At 37.7% G+C, this 19236-nt stretch overlaps 1 protein-coding gene and 1 pseudogene across 3 annotated transcripts in view; both read left to right on the top strand.

Moving 5' to 3' along the window:
• The window catches only part of EDNRA (endothelin receptor type A), a 64008-nt gene that overhangs the window by 13968 nt on the left and 30804 nt on the right, over nucleotides 1–19236 (top strand). The window lies entirely within an intron of this gene.
• Nucleotides 4871–11840, top strand: LOC111551826 (annotated as a pseudogene).

Below are 19236 nucleotides of genomic sequence, written 5' to 3'. Positions count from 1 at the left end.
TTACATTTTTTTTTTTTTTTTTTTTGAGACGGAGTCTCGCTCTGTCGCCCAGGCTGGAGTGCAGTGGCCGGATCTCAGCTCACTGCAAGCTCCGCCTCCCGGGTTCACGCCATTCTCCTGCCTCAGCCTCCCGAGTAGCCGGGACTACAGGCGCCCGCCACCTCGCCCGGCTACTTTTTTGTATTTTTTAGTAGAGACGGGGTTTCACCGTGTTCGCCAGGATGGTCTCGATCGCCTGACCTTGTGATCCGCCCGTCTCGGCCTCCCAAAGTGCTGGGATTACAGGCTTGAGCCACCGCGCCCGGCCCAAACTGGTTTACATTTTAACAGGAACATTCTGGCCAGGCACCATGGCTCATGCCTGTAATCCCAACACCTAGGGAGGCAGAGGTGGGAGGCTAGCTTGAGCCTAGGAGTTGGCTACTATGTTGAAAAGTATTTCCTAAATCAATGAAGGGAAAATATACAATCTTAAAATATGTTATATATACTAATGTATAACATGAGAATATTACCTAAAGTGTAGTGTTTACTCTATGCCAAGCTAAGTCATATGAGCCTCCCAACAAATCTATGACATGCTACTGTTGCTTGAATGTGAATATGAAAAAAATGAGGCCCAGAGTATTAAGAAACTTTCTCAAAGTCACACAGCTAGAAATGGCAGGGCCAGGATTTGGATCCAGCCTGACCCCAGAGGCTGTGCTGTTAGCCAGCCTGCCATACTGTTCTTCCACACACCTCGTAAGACAAACCTTATAATTACCAAAATGTTATCCCTAACACAAATAGATTTTCAAAGACTGTTCAAAGAAGAAAATCATTCCCTTTTATCTCTCCACTAAATCCAACAGCTTCATTAGTTCCTTCTTTAAGACAGAAGTAACACATTGTAAAGAAAATGTGTACAATAGATTGCACTCCAAAATAGCATCTATGTTGTAAGTCTTGCAGATGGCCTTGGGACATCTGGTGAACAGGATTTGTGTAGCCTATATTCATTGTCATGTCAGTGAGGTCGACTGACAGAAGGAGAGCCAGAAAATAAAAAATAAATAAACTGAGAGGAAAGATTGAGTTTCTGATGGACTAATTGCCTCAACACATCTGCTCAGAGAAATGCGTTTTGCCAAACGAATGGCTCATCTAGTTATCACTTGAAAGGCGAGGCAATTTGTCTGTGGACAGGATACAGAAGAATGAATGTCTATGGCTAGCCCATAGTTTCAGTTGGGTTAGAAACATCAGGCTTGACTGATAAAGCTAGAGGTTGCTTTTCTAGACCTTCCTCCTTGGGGGTTTACCAGATGCGCAGGAGTTAAAAGGAGGATGTGGAAGCATAACAGATGACATTTGTGGATATGTATAAACTGATCATTAAAAAGAAGCCAGTAATCCTCAGTTTTTAAAGATTTGCATATAAAATTTACCTTTTGTGAAACTTTTCCATGAAATCTAATACATAAGGAACTTCATTATTAATTCCTAATTTTAAAAGCAACAAATAAAGGAAACACTATTGAACATTTTTTCAATGTCCAAAATATTGCTTATCAAAATATGAAAGGTAATGGATACATGTTTCTTAACAAAATATTGAATAACACATTACACCTCACCCCACATAAGTTTTATGTCACATAAAGTAATTTTGCAGAATGTCTGTACAAAAAATCTCTAACCACTGTGAACTTTTAGTTTGAAAGAAGATTTAAATCTCAGTTTTCACCAGATAGAAATATCTAGAATACAGCAAAGTTTCTCTTTTAAAATGGTGTCATTGATGTCATAAGTATGGTATTTCTCTGCATATTTTCAGTTTCCACAAATTTTACTTGCTTAAAGAAGCTAAACCTATGAAAATTAGGTTTATATCATTTAAGAATCTTAATACTTTTTAAACTTTTAAACACGTTATTGAAATGTAGCATAGACATAGAATAATGTGCCTAAGCATCGGCTCTGTTAATTTTCACAAAATGAACACATGTATAACCAGGATCAACAAACAGAGCATTACCAGCACGCTGAAGTCTCCTAGTCACTATCCTAACCCCTAAGCCACCCACTTTCCTGACTTCTAACAGCATGAATTTGCTTTCCTGTTTTTGTGTTTCTAGCATATGGAATCCTATGATGCCTGTATGTATTGTTTTGTGTCTGACTTCTCTTACTGAACATTATGTTTGTGAGAGTCATCCATATTGTTGCATTCAGTTGTAGTTCAGTCATTCCCATTATTGTATAGCACTGAACTGTGTGAATATCACACTTTATGAATTCTGCTAAAGATGGGCATTATTAAGTAGTTTCTAGTTTTGAGCTATTTTGAATAGTGCAGCTGTGGACATTCTCCTATGCATCTTTTTGGTGCATATATATGTTGAATATCTATGTAAGTATATAGATATAAAAACCTATAGCTGTGTATATAATGATATCTGTAATATTTATGTATCAACATATATAGCTACATACTAAATATATACTTCTCATATAATTTTTCTTGATCATAACCCTTTTATATTTTACTATTCAGTAATGTTGGAGAATTACACGAGGGTAAGGTACAGAATTAAGAACTAGACAATAGAATTCTTCTTTTGTTTTTTTGTTTTTTTAGAGATAGGTTCTTGCTTTGTTGCCCAGGCTGGTTTCAAACTCCTGGCTTCAAGTAATCCTCTCATCTCAGCCTCCCAAATTGCTGGGATTACAAGCATGAGCCACCATGCCTGGCCCAGAATTCTTTTCTAATTCTAAAAGCTTTAAGACCTGTGTGGCCTGTATATAAAGTTGGTCCATGATAATTATTTGCCTTTCAAGAAAATCTATTATCTGCCTTCATAATGGATAATTCCCAGATCAACTCACACATTGACTAAGCACCTGTAGAAAACACACAGGAATCTAGGCTTCAAGTTGCTTATGTTCTATTTGAGGATACAAGTAAATATTCAATAAAGTTAGCCTGGATACCAGCAGAGTTTTTATACTCAAGTTTTATACTCAAGTATTCTCTTGGACTTTTTTTTTTTTTGAGACAGAGTCTCGCTCTGTCATCCAGGCTGGAGTGCAGTGGCGCTATCTCGCCTCACTACAAGCTCTGCCTCCTGGGTTCACACCATTCTCCTGCCTCAGCCTCCCGAGTGGCTGGGACTACAGGCGCCCGCCACCATGCTCAGCTAATTTTTTGTGTTTTTAGTAGAGATGGGATTTCATCATGTTAGCCAGGATGGTCTCGATCTCCTGACCTCGTGATCCACCCACCTCGGCCTCCCAAAGTGCTAGGATTACAGGCGTGAGCCGCCGCTCCCGGCCTCTCTTGGACTTCTTGAAACCAAAGAACAAAGATACGATTTTTAATGTGAAATACCTCTAAAAGTGTTCATTGAAAGTACAAAGATTGTCATCTCAATACAAGATTGCCAGGGTAGGGATGGTTGTCATAGAAATTTACCAAATTGGGATACATGAAGACAGGCCTAAAAGAAAAATTTACCTTAATATCATCAGCAAAATTTGCATTTGCAACATCCCAAAAAGAAATTTTATTTATGAAAACCCACTGACCACATATGAAATGGAACCATCTTACAATGTAAATACTCCCAGGAAATCATTCAGAACTCTGTGAAATGTCTGAGCACTAGATTTTTGCAATCTTATGAATAAGAGTTTAAATGTAAGTGAGTCATTGACACTTTTCCTGCTTTTTGTTCTGGGGAAATAGCTTCACAGTAATATTTTCATTAATTGTATGCAGTGACTTCAGAATCATCTCCAGCTCCTGTACCATCATAAAGGAAGTCAACCCAGAGGGAGTGGTATGCACTAAGGTGATATTCCAGAGCCCAATTTCAAGCATTGCTGCTTTCTCCTGCTTGATTCGCTCACCCAGGGCCTGGCAAACTACAGCCAGTGAGCCAAATCTGGCCCACCACCTGTTTTTGTAAATGAAGTTTTATTGGAACACAGCCATACCTATTATGTATTTTCTGTTGCAGCTTTTGAGAGTAGTTTCAACAGACATCATATGGCCCAGAAAGCCTAAAATATTTACGATCTGGCCATTTATGGAAAAAGTTTGTCAAGCCTGGTGGCATCTCACCAACTGCCCTGCCCCTGCCTTTCATCCTTGCCTCTCATCTGCCTCCACTTGGACCCACAGGCAGTCAAAGCTCAAGATCTGAACTTCAGAAATGTGAATAAGGCTTCATAACCTTTTTCTCTTTTCAATAGAGACAGGATTTCACTATGTTTCCCAGGCTGATCTTGAACTCCTAAACTCAAGGAATTCTCTTACCTCAACCTCCCAAAACACTGGGATTTCAGGCATGAGCCACTACACCCAGACACTTCATAACCTTTGATATTTTTAAGTGCCTCATGCCTTAACCCCAAGAAGTAAATGGGCATAATCTCAAGAAATCAAAATATGTTTTTTTTTTTTAAATGGTTTGTCACTGATCTTGAATAAATCACTTGATCTCTTACATCATTCTTTTTCTTTTTCTTCTTTTTTTGAGAAAGGGCCTCACTCTACCACCCAGGCTGGAGTTCAGCGGCATAACCACAGCTCCCTGCTGCCTCAAGCTCCTGAGCCCAAGCAATCCTCCCACCTAAGCCTCCCAAGTGGCTGGGACTACAGGCACATGCCACCATGCCCAACTAATTTTTTGAATTTTTGGTAAAGATAGGGTCTCACTGTGTTGTCCAGGCTGATCTCAAATTTTTGGACTCAAGTGATCCTCCCACCTCGGCCTCACAAAGTGCTGGCATTATAGGCATGAACCACCATGCCCAGGTCATTATTTTTATTTGAAAAAAATAAATAATGAAGGGACCATTTCATGGCATCCCACTAGGCATAATGACACAAACTAGGCTTATTCCTAAGCTGACAGCCAACATCAGTTACAACAACCAAGGTCTATTGTCTCTTCGTCGTCTCGATTTATGTTAGTAAATATCAGAACTTTGGTCTCATGAGAGGTCTTGGCAACCACATTTCACATGTTTTCTAACCAAAATAAACACTTTTTAAACTCTTTGTCACACACTTAGAAATATTCAATACATTGTCCTTTGGGTAATTAAAAGCAGCACTAAGCCAGGTGGCTAGATTTTTGGGTAGCCATTTATGTTTCAGTTAAGTAAAAGAAAAAGGAAAAGGAGATGATGAAGATTTTTCATTTATTTTAGAGAAATTTCATATGAAAATAGAGTTACTCTCTAAAAGTCTTTTTTTTTTTTTTTTTTTTTTTTTTTTTGAGATGAAGTCTTACTCTGTCACCCAGGCTGGAGTGCAGTGATGCAATCTCGGCTCACTGCAACCTCTGCTTCCCGGGTTCAAGCGATTCTCCTGCCTCAGCCTCCCCAGTAGCTGGGATTACAGGTGCCCATCACCATGCCCAGCTAATTTTTGTATTTTTAGTAGAGACAGGGTTTCACCATCTTGGTCAGACTGGTCTCAAACTCCTGATCTCAGGTGGTCTGCCCGCCTCAGCCTCCCAAAGTGCTGGGATTACAAGTGTGAGCCACCACGCCCAGCCTCTAAAAGTCTTAAAGATAAAGCTTTACATACTTGAAGGTACTTAGTCAGAAAATCATAACACTTTATATTTCTTTGGGTGGACCAATTGAATTACGTGATCATAACTAAAAACATGAATTTTCTTACCTCTATGCTGTGAAAATCAGGGACTGTTTCTTTAATAATGGACAGAAAGACCATGTCTTAGACAAAGGGGAAAGTGGAGGATAAGAAATATCTCACGTCCATTTCTTTATCACTAGGTGTATGTATGTATGCATACATGTTATTTTTGGTGACACAGATGTTCTCTGTTTACCTTAGATTTTTCCAAACTGTTGGCGGTCAGGCGAGGTGATTCACGCCTGTAATCCCAGCACATTGGGAGGCCAAGGCCAGAGGCTCATTTGAGCTCCGAGGTTTGAGACTAGCCAGAGTAACATGATGAAACCCCATTGCTACAAAAAAATACAAAAATTGGCTGAGTGTAGTGGCATGTGCCTGCAGTCCCAGCTACTGGGAGGCTGAGGTTGGGGAATCACTTGAACCCAGGTCAAGGCTTCTGAACCATGATTGCTCCCACTGTGCTCCAGCTTGGAAGGAAAAAAAAATGTTGGGAGGAAAGGACAGGGGAGCTACAGAGGATGGAGGAAAAAACGCAGAGTTGGGTAGTGGAGACCCATCCTTAGGACTCAACCATGTCATTCTGCCAGCACCCAGGTGACATTTCATATATTTGAGGAAGAAAGGGAGGAAGCATGTACTTTCAAAATGTGAGGAGTCAACATCTGTAATTCCAACTATGTGAAAGCCGCTTGAAGAACCAGAGCATTGACCTATTCGTGATTTTTGCAGAGGCACTCGTTCAGATCGCCCCTCCAAGCAGGCTGGTGTAAGAGCCTCTCAGTATCTACACCAAAGCCCATCTCTCTTGTGGTTTTGAAATTCTTTACTTGTTTGCAGTAGCTCCAATGAACCCTCATGAAGTGATAAACATTTAGTTTATTTGTGGAAATGGCCCAGAGGAAAAAACTGGTATTAGAACTGAAGATGTCTAATGAAGTATATTTTTCTTAGCCAGAAATTTTGGATGAATGAATGAGTGGAGAAAAGTAAGTGCCTTAGGTAGGGCTCAATATTTGTCCTTCAATTACTTTTTAGGTTGTGATCCTTGGTACACGCCACATTCTGTTCAGACTGCCTCTTCTCTGCTAAAAACATGCCTGTGCAGGGGCAGTTCCCACACTAGTAGCAGGTACGCTCTCACACATTTATGCCTTTGTATAAATTAGAGAAAATCCTAATTTTTCATGTTTTGAATAGGGAATATATTTGAATAGATCAAAAATCAAGAAAATAGAAAAAGGTACACATTGAGAAGTCTTCCTCTTAGACCAGTCCTGATCACCAAATTTCCCCACTCCCACCCTCTATAGCGAATTCACCTTTAAAAGATTCTTCTGTATCTTTCTAGTGTTTCTTCATGCAGATATAAGAAAATCCAAATATATATTTATATTCTCTCCCCTGTTTATTATACAATGTTCTGTATGTTGCTTTTTTCAATTGACAGTATATCCTGGAGATCTCTGAATATCAATATATGAAAAGCTGCCTCATTTTTTAAATAGTTTCATAGTATCCCATTATGGGAGAGTGCCATAGGTTATATAATCAATTGTTCCAATCTTTTGTTTTTGCAGACTATGGTACAATTGTAACCATGTGCATGTCATGTTTATATCTGTGGGTGCAGCTATATGACAAATTCCCACACATAGGATTCCTGTGCCATAGGTCAAGTGTCTGTATTACTTTGATATAAATTGCCAGATTATCCCCCATAATAATTGTGCTCTCTTGCACTCCCATTAGCAATATAGGAGTCCCTATTTCCCCATTTTCTAACCATATTTTATCTTTCCTTTGGATTATCTTAAATAGAAAATGTCAGGGAGGAAGTCTTTTTTTGCTCCTACACACTAAGATTGCTTATAAAAAATGGTGAAAAAATAGGAAACTAATTTTGGAAAATGTATTGGGTCACTGAATCAAATGCCCAATAATAATTTTATGTGTCATTTACTTTTGCAAAAGTATACATTTTTACCCATAATGAAGAGGATACTAATTCAAGAAAGTATCATAGAAAATTAGATATTTTTTCTACTCTGAAGCAGTCACTGATTATCAGTGGATTCTATACACTAAATTATTTCAGAATTCATATACCTGAAAATTGCCAAATATATAAACTCTAATTATTAGAGTATTGATATTTAGAAAAAGGATCTGTAAAGTATTTGTGTCAATTTTTCCCAGTCATTTACATATCAAAAAAGGACTCATAATGGAACCAAATTATTTTCATCTCCATCTTGAACAGCTTTTTGATATTTCAGGTGGAAACCAAGATAAGCCTGTGCATTGAGGCTGAAGAATTGTACTTTTTCCAAATATAACAGTTTTGAAAACTAATTTATGAATTGTAGTAGCTAAGTTCCATCCAGTTTCGACTCCCATTTTTTGACACAGATCAGAATGAAAAACCCAGAAGCCAATATCCAAGCTTTACCGCAGAACTTTCCACTGTTCAGGCAGTAGTTGAGGACTGAGACAGACGTTCTGCATGACAACTTTACGGTGACAACTGAGTGTTAATGTCATCTGATAACATGTCTGTAGCTTTTTTGGAAACAATCTAGGATGATAGAATGGGAGGTATCTCTTCAAAAATAAGTATTTAGCCTAATTGCTGAAATACTTTATATTTTAAAGACTGGTATGACTGCTTTTTTTCATTTATCTAGTTTATAACTTCATGTAGTGTGAATTCAGCCTGAAATTGACATTTAAATTTTGTACCTAAATTCATAGGTTTAGTGTTTTGAAGAAAACAATGACTTTCCAGTAAATAAAATAATCTTTTTACATTTTCTTTTGTTCAGCCTTGAGTTTGTTTTGAGAGCTTTAGTTTTGATAAAAAAGAGAAATGTAATTTTAAAATTGGGGAGAATTGTAAAACACCATTGTATTTTTTCAGATATGTTTTAAAATTTATTTTGTACAATATGTTTATAGATATGAGGCTTCATTTTGTTAAATTCATCCTACACACACACTTCTTTTTAGCTGAAATTAATAGAAAGCCAATTCTAACTTAATATAGGTAATACATAATCTAATCAACTGGATGAATACCTTGGTTGCAAGTCTTGTTCTGACCGAGCTAAGTGACAAGAATCTCAATCTACTGCCCTTCCAGCATCTAGGCGGATCTCCCAGGACAAGCAGGGAACAGGAAGCAGGAAATAGCAGGAAAAGGTCCTTTAGTTCCCAGGTGTAGAATGTCTCTGCATTCATGGAAACAATGCTCAGCTGCCTCTGTATTGAACCATACTGATACCTGCCACCATACTGTTCATTGTAGATACAAATCATTATGTTAAAAGTTACAGTAGGTTAGAAATTGCAACCACCTATTTCAAAAAAGTGATTACCACAATTTTGAAAGGAAGAGAAATACAGATTGTAATTTTTTTGCTATACCAGCAAAGAAAATTAAATATTTAAAATATTATGAAGATGCTTCTGACTAGCTATGTGTGACCTTCAGAGTTTCATTTTCAAAACAAAGTATTAAACTAGATCAGCGTTTCTCTAAATTTTTGTTCTCAACACCCTTTTATACTCTTAAAAATCATTGAGGACACCAAATTTTTCTTCATGTATGTTATATTGATTGATATTTATGATGTTACAAGTTAAAACTAATCATTTTATAAAAAATATTTATTAATTTTCATGAACCCCATTAAATGTTAACATAAATGATATATTTTTATGAAAAAAATTATATTTTCCAAAACAAAAAAATTATTTAGTGAGAAAAATGGCATTGTTTTACATTTTTACAAATCTCTTTATTTAATGTCTGGTTTAATAGAAGACAGCTAAAACTCATATCAGCTTCTGCATTCAATCTGTTGTACTATGTTGTTTTGGTTGAAACATATTTAAAAACTCTAGCCTCACAAAAAAATGTAGAATTTAATCGTCTTTTCAGATAATTGCAAATATTCTTTGATACTACATCAAAACTCTCCCATTGGCAGTTTTGTAAAGATTAGTTGCAATGTGGAATCTGAAACCATATTAATGAACTTTTCAGACACTATTACATTAAAATATGTTGTCTCTCTTATACTTTGCATAGATGTTTTACATACGCATGGTTTTGTAACATCAGACATTGGCCATTAGGAATTACTACTTTACCAATTACAAGGATCTTCTCAATGTTGCCTTATTTAATTATATAATATCAAAAAACTACATTCATTAATATCACCACCAATCTTTTGTCACATGGAATATTAAAAAGACATGTACCTAAGCTCAAGATATATTCAAAATTTATCATTTCTCTGCTGCTTCAGCAGGGATATCTTAAGGGAAATTCATGAAGCATGATCCATAAAAGAAAAAAAAAAAGCTGGACCTTATTAAAATTAAAAACTTTCACTCTGCAAAAGACCCTGTTAAGAGGATGAAAAGACAACAGCCGTGTGCAGTGGTTCACGCCTGTAATCCCAGCACTTTGGGAGGCCAAGACAGGCAGATCACTTTCAGCTCAGGAGTTAAGGACCAGCCTGGGCAACATGGCAAAACTCCATCTCTACCAAAAAAAAAAATACAAAAATTAGCCAGGCATGGTGACATGCACCTGTGGTCCCAGCTACTCTGCAGGCTGAGGCTGTAGAATAATTTAAACCTGGGAGGCAGAGGTTGCAGTGAGCCAAGATTGCACCACTGCATACTAGCCTGGACAACAAAGTGAGACCCTATCTCAAAAAAAAAAAAAAAAAAAAAAGGATTCGTATCTAGAATATATAGAGAATTCTCAAAACTCAATGGTAAAAAAATCAATAATCCAAATAGAAAATGGACAAAAGACAGAGACAGAAATTTTACTGAAGGGTATATGCAGATGACAGATAGGCACATGGAAACATGTTCAATATCATTAGCCACTAGGGAAATGCAAGTCAAACCACAGTGAGATATCACTAAACCCTATCTGAATGGCTAAAATGTTTAAACAAAAAAGAGAGAGAGAGAGACACCTAATTCTGTCAAGGATGAAGAGAAACTGCTGGTAGAAACAGAATGTAGAGCCACTCTAAAAGAGAGTTTGGCAGTTTCTTTTTTCTTTTTTTCTTTCTTTTGAGATGGAGTTTCACTCTTGTTGCCCAGGCTGGAGTGCAATGGCACGATCTAAGCTACTGCAACCTCTGCCTTCCAGATTCAAGCGAGTCTCTCCTGCCTCAGCCTCCTGAGTAACTAGGATTGCAGGTGTGTATCACCAGATGGGGTTTCACCATGTTGGTTAGGCTGGTCTCGAACCCCTGACCTCAGGCGATCCACCCACCTCGGCCTCCGATAGTGCTGTGATTACAGGCGTGAGCCACCCTGTCTGGCCAGCAGTTTCTTATAAAACTAAATATGCAGTTTCCATAAGACCTAGCAGTTGCACTCTTGAGCAGGTATCCCAGAGAAGTGAAAATTACGTTCATGCAAAAACTGTACATTGCTCTTTCCCCGGGGTCCCAGTATCCTGGCAGCTTCCTGAATATTTGGCACAGCAATAAGCTAAAGCTCCTGAAAACGGTGAACTTGGGAAACTGTGGATTGCCAAGACTCAAGGAAGGACTGAGGTGTCATTTACTTTGAATGAAGATCTTGCAAATATTCATGATATTGGCGGAAAAGCAGCTTCAGTCAGTGCTCATAAAGAACATCCATTTGTCTTGCAAAGTGTTGGAGGACATATATGAACAATATTTACTGAGAGCTCATCAGATAAGCTGTCTTTGGAAGGAACAGTGGTAAAAAGAGCTGAATGCCAACAGACTGCCAGTGAAAAGTACATGAGATTAAAAAGATTGCAAATAGAAGAATCTTCCAAATCTGTAAGGCTATCAAAACAACTGGACAAAGTTGTAACAGCCAGTTTCGAACCTGTTGCTAATCATCAGTACGTTACTGAATATGAAAGGAAAGAGAAAGCAGATGGAAAACAAGCTCCAGCTAATAAACAACACGTTTCAGACATGCTATTTTCAGCCTTTAGAAACAACAATATTATCATCTTAAGGACTTGGTGGACGTCACAAAACAACCTGTGGTATACCTGAGGGAACTCTTAAAAGAAATTGGTGTTCAGAATGTAAAAGAGATCCACAAAAACACGTGGGAGCTGAAGCCAGAGTACAGACATCATCAAGGAGAAGAAATGAGTGATTAAGACGGCTCCTGGCCAGCATGTTAGTGAAACAACAGCGATGCTAAGCAAAATGCGTTGATACTGGAAGGCTTGAACACTGTACGTTAATAGGGGCTAAGTGGCAATACTTTCCTTTCTCTTGGTAAGTTTTCTAAACCTGTAACTATTGTAAAGTTTCTTCAGTGTTTTTTGAGGAGAAAGAACAAATTTATTTATAGACTTAACTTGTATTAAGCCAGGTTATTCACAATGGGAATAAGGGTTGAAGGATTAGGAGGATTTCTCTTAAATATTAGCTTTTAGCATGTAAAATTAAGAAACAGTTTTTAAATGAGGACTCTGCCCTCGCTGTATCTCTGAGGGGCTGAGGTAGTACAGAATCAGAGAGAATAGTATAGCAAGAAAAAAACAGTCAACTACAGAAACTCTTAAAAGGAATAAAAAGCCAAAGTTCCTTATTTTGAGGAAAAAAATTTTTAAAACCCTGTACCTTAACACTCACAGTAGTTTCACCTGTAATAGCCAAACCCCGGAGACAACTCAGATGTTCTTCAACGTGAGTGGTCAAACCAACCATGGTACATCCATACCAGAGACTACTACTCAGCAATGAAAGGAAACAAGTCATTGATACACACAACCATCTGGGTGAATCTCCAGAGAACCGTGCTGAGTGAAAAAAACCAATCTCAAAAGATTGCATACTATTATTACTCCATTTATAGAACATTCTTGAAATGATAGAGTTGTAGAGATGGATAACAGATTAATGGTTGCTAGGGGTTAGGAATGGGAAGGGGAGAGAAGGGAAATATGGGTAGAAGAGGACATCAAAAGGGATCCTTGTGGTGATAAACCTGTTCTGTATCTTGACTGGTGATAAATACACGAAGCTACACATGTTACTCAATTGCACAGAGCTAAATGCATGCAAATTAGTATATGTGAAACTGGGGAAATAAAATAATATTGGTAGATTATATCAACATAAAAAAAATTGTGCCATTTCATATTCCCACCAGCTTTATATGAGGGTTTTAATTTCTTCACATCCTCACCCCAACACTTATTATTGTCAGTCTTTTTCATTACAGTCATTTTAATAGTGTATAGTGGTATGCCATGGTGGTTTTAACTAGCATTTCCCTAATGGCTAAGGATGTTGAGCATTTTCTATGTCCTTACCTACTTATACATCTACTTTCTTTGCACATTTTTAATTAAGTTACTTATATTTATTTTATTTTAGTTGTAGTTCTTTATAGATTCTAGACAGAAGTCCTTCATCAGATGTATGATTTGCAAATATTTTTCCCAGTTAGTGGATTTGATTTTGTTCTCTTCATGTCTTTTGAAGAGCAAAAATTATTTTATTTATTTATTTATTTATTTATTTATTTATTTATTTATTTATTTATTTACGATGGAGTCTCACTCTGTCACCCAGGCTGAAGTGCAGTGGGGCGATCTCCACTCACTGCAACCTCCGCCTCCTGGGTTCAAGCAATTCTTGTGCCTCATCCTCCAGAGTAGCTGGGATTACAGGCATGCACCACCATGCCCGGCTAATTTTTGTATTTTTAGTAGAGACAGGGTTTCGCCATGTTGGCCAGGCTGGTCTCGAACCCCTGACCTCAGGCAATCCACCCACCTTGGCCTCCCAAAGCACTGGGATGACAGGCGTGAGCCACCACACCCAGCCTGAAGAGCAAAAATTCTTATTTTGATCAAATCTGGTTTATCACATTTTTCGTCTATGGATCATGCCCTAGTGTCCTATCTATGGAATCTTTGCCTAACCCAATATCACAGAGAATTTCTCCTCTGTTTTCTTCTAACAGTTTTAGAGGCTTAGCTCGTACATTCAGGTCTGTAATCTTTTCTGGTTAAAGTTTTGTGTATAATATGAGACAGGCATCTAAGTTGATTTTTTTTGCATGTGGATACTCAGTTTTTCAACACCATTTTTTGAAGACTATTCTCATTGAATTGCCTTGGACCTTTATTAAAACTCAATTGGCAATAAATATAAGGGCTTGTATCTGGATTTTCTTTCTGCTCCAGTGACCTGTGTTCTATTGTTTTGCCAATACCATCCTGTCTTAATTACTGGAGCTTTATATTAATAGTAAGTTTTTTTTTTTAATTTAAAGAACTTTTTTATACTTTATAAAGGATTATAATAGTAAGTTTTTAAATAAGTACTATAAGTTATCCTACTTTGCTTTTTGTCAAAATTGTTTTGGCTGTTCTAGATCCCTTATATTTTTATGTAAATTTTAAGATGAATTTTTTAGTTTCCTTGGATTTAGATAGGAATTGCATTGACCCTTTAGGTGAATTTGGGGAGAATTGCCATCTTAATAATCTTAATTCTTCTTTTGTTAAATGTATTCTCAACTATTTTATTCTTTTTTGGTACAGTTTTGAATGCAATTTTTTAAATTTTTTTTTATTTTTCATGGCTAGTATGCAGAAATGCAATTGTTTTCTGCATATTGATCTTGTATCCTATGACTTTTTTCAAGTTCTATTTATTTTACACCATCAGCTTTCTTCCTGCGAATGTGTGATGGTGAAGAGTACAATGACCCTTAGGTAGTTTAGTGCCACTGTCATGATTCATGTGAAGGCACCAGCAGTTTACCCATTGCTTTTGTACTAACAGTGCAAATGTCAACCAGTGAAAAAAGGCAATAATCTCTGAGTGTTATCTTGATTTTGCAGACCTCACAGAAGGTTCCCAGGGTTCCCCAGTGGTCTGCAGACAACACTGAGAGAACCAGTGATCTAGATCAGAGGTCCCCAACCCCCAAGGCTACGGACTAGTACAGGTTCATGGCCTGTTAGGAACCGGTCACACAGCAGGAGGTGAGTGGCAGGCAAGCAAGTGAAGCTTCTTCTGTATTTACAGCTGCTCCCCATCGCTCGCATTACCTCCTGAGCTTTGCCTCCTGTCAGATCAGCAGCAGCATCAGATTCTCATAGGAGTATGAACCCTATTGTGAACTGCACACCCAAGGGATCTAGATTGTGCATTCCTTATGAGAATCTAACGCCTAATGATCTGTCACTGTCTCTCATTAACCCTAGATGGAACCATCTAGTTGCAGGAAAACAAGCTGAGGGCTCCCACTGATTTTACATTATGGTGAGGTGTATAATTATTTTATTATATATTCCAATGTAATCATAATAGAAATAAAGTGCACAATAAATGTAATATGCTTGAATCATCCCAAAACCATCCTGCCCCTCTGCGACGTCCGTGTAAAAATTGTCTTTCACAAAACGGGTCCCTGGCACCAAAAAGGTTGGGGACTGCTGATCTAGATGGTCTCTAAGCCCCCATCCAAGTGTAAAATGCTATAATTTTTAAAACCTAAGATGAACAGTGTTGACCAGATTTGTCTTTACAAAATGTACTTAAATGGCTGGTTTTCTTGGCAGTCAATGTTTCTTAGGCAATTGCTGCCTGTGGAACAATGTATCTAGTCCTTTGAGAGAGATGGAAAGGAAATAGAACACTGGTCCTAATCTCAAGAAAATGGCAAAAGAAGGCTCTCTAGGTGTGCAGGTATCTAGGAAAGGAACCCAGTGTCACTGCAGGCTGATTGTATTAGACCTCAAATTTGTGTATTTTTTGTTCTACTAAAAACAAAATGCTTATAGTGGAGATACAATATATATCAAAGCTCAAAGCTAGAAGTAAAACTAGGTAAAAATCTATCATTCTAGACTAGTACAACCTAATGTTATCTCATTTCCAAATAACCATAAGACGTAAAGTAACATCAAACTAATTTTTACAACTTTTTCAAAAAGCTTTAATTTTACATTATTGTTTACAACAGACCCCTGGTTGGAAGTTTAAAATCACCACTTAACTGATATTTTTTCTACGTTTTATATATAATTCAAATTGTGTATATAATATGATGCTTACAGCAGCTCACTGGGCAAATTTACTATAGATTTTGACTTTTCATTTGAGAGTAATGAAATATTGTTCATATATTCAAGGTAAATAAATAGTCTCAAGGCTTCAATCTGGGATTCCCCAAGTTCTGACATCCTTAATCTTTTTAGTTAGAAAAAAAGGGACTAAAACACTCTTTCATGGGAAGAATGAAAAGAAATTGAGAAAGTAAAATTAATCATATACAGTACAGGGAAGGGTACAGATTAATTTAGGGATAAATGGAGTTAATAACAGTTTCAGATAAACTAGTTACAGACTAGAGTTCTGACATGAAAATAATCGTACAATTTCAGAGCTGGCAGAGAATTGAGAGAGTATCTAGTTCTAGTCTAACACTTCTTCTTTGGCAGAGAAGGGAGCTAAATCTTTAAGATTTTTGACAGAGCTAGACTAGAAACCAGCATTTCTAACTTCTCCTTCAGTATGTTCCATCCTTCCATATCTGCATTCAATGGAACTTTTGTGGTTTTATAACTCTCGACACCACAAATTGCATTTCCCTAGAAGACAGCCTGGCTTCTAAAACTTTAGTGAGTGAATTATTAAAATGTATGCCGTTCTTATCTGGGGTTTCATAATATGGTTAGTAACCCAGCCATCCTGACTTTGTCTTTCTATTTTGCTTTATGCCTCAGCTATGAGTAATTGTGAAGTTTTATTTTCTAACGAATTTCTGTTATTAAATATTAAAATCACCTCAACTATATTTACTAATAAGTCAGTGAGAGCATCAACTTTATTCTACTTTATTATTTTTTTCCCGAAACACACATATGATATTACTTTGCTTATGCTGCATACCATATCTTTGTTGGCTCATTGTTTCCATCTACACTCAGTATAATTGTGACCACATGACAAACTTTACAATAAAGAACTCAAGTTTCTTCAGAACTTATATAGTAGATCATTAAATCAGCTGCATGCTTTCAAATATACCATTTGTTTTTCCTTTTTCCTATTCATCATCACCTACATCACTGATAAGATTTTGGATCCACTACCTAAATCTGTATGTGGGGATCTCTGCTATTCCATTTTATCTTGTTTTGTTCTGCTTTGGTTTTGTTTGCCTGTTTATTTTAAATAAGCACTAGCATGTCTGACCACAGAGACTGATGATTAAAATCAACTATAAAACGTTTCCATTCGGTTTTGGGACTTATTGTCTGTCCAGGTCCGAGCACCCCATTTCTATGATGGGAGCTCTGACCCAGACACAGATGAGGCCCAAAACTGTGCTTGTACGTTGTTATGACAAAATCTAGGGCTCCACTCACAACACATGGAAAATCTTTTCTCCATTCCAGGAAAGCCAGGGTTCTTTCTTTCTAGCATGAATCTTCTCTCCATTATGAATTAAACCTTAAAGTATTGACACATACAATCAGCACAAACCTTGCAGTTTCAATATTGAAGCTATCTAATTTTTCTTCTTTAAAGTTCTATTTTCCTCTATGCAATGATCCTTTGGTTGTATGCTTATAAAATAAGTAGAAGCTTCAATTCACTTTTGAATTGGTACTCTTACAGCAAACAGAGTTGTTAAAAAGAGATGTTCCTCTTGATTCCCAGCCTTCAGGTGACTGAGACTCTCAGGGGTGATAAGCCCATATCTTGGGTGAACAATCTGTCCTCAAAGGAAAAAATCTTCATGGCTCTGGAACTCTGGCTTTAAAAAGTTCTTTTTTCTCCTTGTTTCCTCTCATCCACCTTGTTGTTATTAACATCTATGTATTTCAGATTCTAAAAAGTGAAGACCTCAGCAGAGACTGAAACACTGAATATTCAATAGTGAAAGATGTGGTTAGCGAGTATCAACAATTCCATCTCTTTCCATCTAAATGCAGTTTAGCAAGAAGCAGTTCCTCAGAATCCATCTCCTACGGGAACTAATGTTTATGATTTGCTCTAGATCAGGCCCTGCTCTAGGTGCTTTTCATGTATGAACCCATTTAATACATCAGCCATATGCATGGGCACTCTCTTTATCCGCAGTTTTCCGTGAGGAACAGTTAACATGTCTAAGTCACGCCAGGAGACAAAGCCACTGAGCCTGTTCTCTTTATTGTTAAGTCATACCATCCTCTTCTGTGGAGTGCCCAGGGAGGATTGCTTAGAGCTTCTTGAGAAGCCATTATTTCTGCTTATCTTGTAGGATGAGTTCCTAGAGAGTGGGGTCTTTTGTTCTTGTGTGGCCTGCCACCACCCTGCACTTGCTGACCTGTACCATGGGTGACCATAACTATGAACCATCAATAGTTATTGCTCACCCTTCCATATTCTGACTTCTGCTAAGCATTTCCTCTGGACGCTGTCTTCTCTGGCCCACAGTAATCCTCTGCGGTAGCTACCAGAATGATCTTCATTTTATAGAAGAGAAAACTAACAGGCACAGAGGTTAACAAACACGTCAATGTCACAAGATCAGGAAAACAGCAGAGCTTGGGGTCAGTCTGCCCCAAGGAGTCCAGCTTCAGGGCCCATGCTCTGAGCTACTATGCCAAGCCAGCTGTCTTGATTAAAAGGAGGGCTTTTCCATCCCCCCAGCTCATGGAGGGCTCCCAAGGCCAGAGTCAAAACCATTTATGGAATTTCTGTTCTACTCTGCATTTGTCATACATCCTGAATTCTTGGACTGGTCAGGAGGCAAGAAGAGCCTGTTCAAAGGAAAAAGTGTATGGACAGGGGATAGGGAGACACCATAGCTTTTATGACATTTGTATGAACGCTCTGTCTCAATCCTGAAGCAATTAATGCATAACAGAAGAACAAAATCTATTCTTGGTCACACGCAGTGACTTTATTTTGTAGTATCTGATTTGAGATCTGCAGTGGTCAGAGAGCATGTTCTCATAAATGGCCTGTCCTGGGCATCACAAGCTTTATAATCATCTCAGTCTGTGCTGTTGGAAGATGTTTTTGTTTGCTACTAAAGTCAACTATGTACCAACTTTTACATCCCAGTCCCTCCCCAAGGAAGAAAGAAAAACCTCAGAACCTCAGTTTTTAAAGCCTGATACCTGGTCAGTCATGTCCAATTCTAAGTAACCCTATAATAATTCATATTGAAGGGAAAAGAAGATTTTCTTTGCTTTGAGGTTTGCAGCCATTACAGACCATACTTGTAAATCCCTCATTTCTGTCTAGGACGGGCAGGAGATGAAGGAGAGGAAAAAAAATCCCTTGGCCTCACAGGATGGGATGAGAGGAAAATTAGCACAAAGTTTTTCTTTGTACCATTTGTACCATATTAAGATGCCATGACAATAACAAAAATAACGTACAAGTAATAGGATTAAGTAGCAGGGGATATTAACATCTGGAATGGATAAAGAGGCTTAAGTTCATTATATTTTCATGGTTGTGTATAAATGGTCCATTTCAGTTTGTGATTACAAATTGTAGCGATTCAAAATAACATTTGTGTGGTGT

The sequence above is a fragment of the Piliocolobus tephrosceles genome, chromosome 3, assembly GCF_002776525.5.
Source record: "Piliocolobus tephrosceles isolate RC106 chromosome 3, ASM277652v3, whole genome shotgun sequence".
NCBI lineage: Eukaryota > Metazoa > Chordata > Mammalia > Primates > Cercopithecidae > Piliocolobus > Piliocolobus tephrosceles.
This window is presented reverse-complemented; position numbering and strand designations above follow the sequence as displayed.